We start from the raw sequence: 2,046 nt of genomic DNA, 5'->3' as shown, positions 1-2,046 counted from the left end.
TGGAAATTTATAATTTGTATATTAATTTTAACGGGAGCAAGAAAATTAGCTTGAATTACATATAATATAAGGTAAAAATTTACCATTTTTTTATGTAATTAAACTTATTACTTTTAAAGGCTTTCTTTTAAGTTTTAGCATTAAAAATAAAATTTTGCTTAAAAATCAAACTATGTTAGTTTTTGTATTAAAATATTTTTTTGAGGTTTTTTAAAGTGCAGGGTATACTTTTTGGATATTTAAAAGATAGAATTCAAAATTTTAATGTTGTTTTTTAATAAAAATAAATGTATAATAGTTAAAAATGTTGATAACCCTGTAACTTTGAAAAAAAACACTCTTGTATGTCTTAATTTTTCTGTGATATTTCATCAAATAAAGATTGTAAGAAAAAATGTATTTTGTTATTCTTATAAACAGCGATGCTATTCTATAATTAGGATAGGTCCGTCTGTGCGTCCTTTTGTCCATCAAAATCAAACTTAGCATGATGATTCCTTTAACAGTTAGGTACGATTTAGGAAGCGTAGCAACTCTATAATCGTTACCAGAAAGTCTGTACGTCTATCAAAATGCGTGCTGAATTAAAAATTTTTGACAACAATTCTATGTATGATTTAAACACTATTATTTGAAATAATGATTCCTAGTACAATGTTCAATATTATAAGCGAGGCATCTCTATAATCAAATCATAAAAGTATCATGTATAGTATACACGTTATTGTGTAACACATTTATGTACAATTTTGTTTAGACTTGCAAATGAATGTTTTGCTTTTTAAGTTCTGACACTCTACATGAGTTAATGTTCGTTTGTCCTTCCTTCTGAATTTAGAGCTTCGCTTTTATGGATGTTTTTACTTATCAGAGACAAATAAGTCTATAAGTAGTACAAGTAACAGAATGTGTGTCTGTCTATAGCGGAGGATATTGTTAATCGCTGAACTGATAGGGTTCTCCGTAACAATGAAGCTTTTTAAAAGTCCAGATAAGATATATTATGGAAATACCTTAGCTGTAGATTAGCTACTCCAAAATATAAAAAAGTGTTGGTTGTATTCTGAGAAACATTTGCTCTAGTTAAGTTAGGATTTAAAACAGCTAAATTATTCTAATCAATGCAATGGAAAGCTTAACATTTTCTTTTTCATAGAACACTGAAAGTTTATACGCTTCTATATAAAGAAAGGGTTTTTGACTATATGTTAAGATTTCCCCATTCCCATTATAGGGAAACTACAAACATCTTACAGGTTTTAGGCTATTTTTGTTACTAATCAAAATCTTGCAAGGGTTTAATATTGATACATGTAACACAAATGTAGACAAAATTAAATAATGCCAATAAAACAAGAAATTCATAGTGATCTTTTTATTTGATGAACTTACAAATATCTAAAGGGTAGCTGCGCTACTAAAAAATCGTAATCTATTCGTTTACTAGAAATTTGGTGTAATATTTTGCAAACATTAAAGAATGCATTAAAATTAGGCCAACGAAGTTTTTATATTCGTCAAGAAATTATTTCTAGGAAGCCTCGGGTCTTAACAAACAATTATATTTAACATCCATTCTACTATTTTTTATATAATATGTATTAATTTGTAAAACTGCAAATGATAAATATGACCTATTTTTGTCTATTTAAAGATTCCCTTTAAACACCTCCCCCTTTTTATATAAAGATGCTAATTCCCCCCCAACCCCAAGAGGATATAGGCAGTAAAAAAAAACCCCGCAGGGGGCACAATTTTCTAACACTTCTTTCTCATTTAGTCTTTAAAAAGGATTCAAAATGCATGGACATTTATCTTTTTAACTCTTATTTTATACATCTTAATTGGAACTGATGATCTATTTTTATAGAGAAAAATATGTATTCCACCAATAAATAGTTAAAAAATTAAATGTGTATATACATATAATAATATATATTTAAGTAGTAAGGCTTTTTTGTTTGTAGCTTAAGATTTTGATAACTACTGCACCGATTGAGTTCTCCATTTTATGGCAGGTTCATATAGGCCCTGGGTTGGTTTTCG

The sequence above is a fragment of the Acartia tonsa genome, chromosome 3, assembly GCF_053477335.1.
Source record: "Acartia tonsa isolate MP-2025a chromosome 3, ASM5347733v1, whole genome shotgun sequence".
Classification (NCBI taxonomy): Eukaryota; Metazoa; Arthropoda; class Copepoda; order Calanoida; family Acartiidae; genus Acartia; species Acartia tonsa.
Note: the sequence above shows the minus strand (reverse complement) of the source record.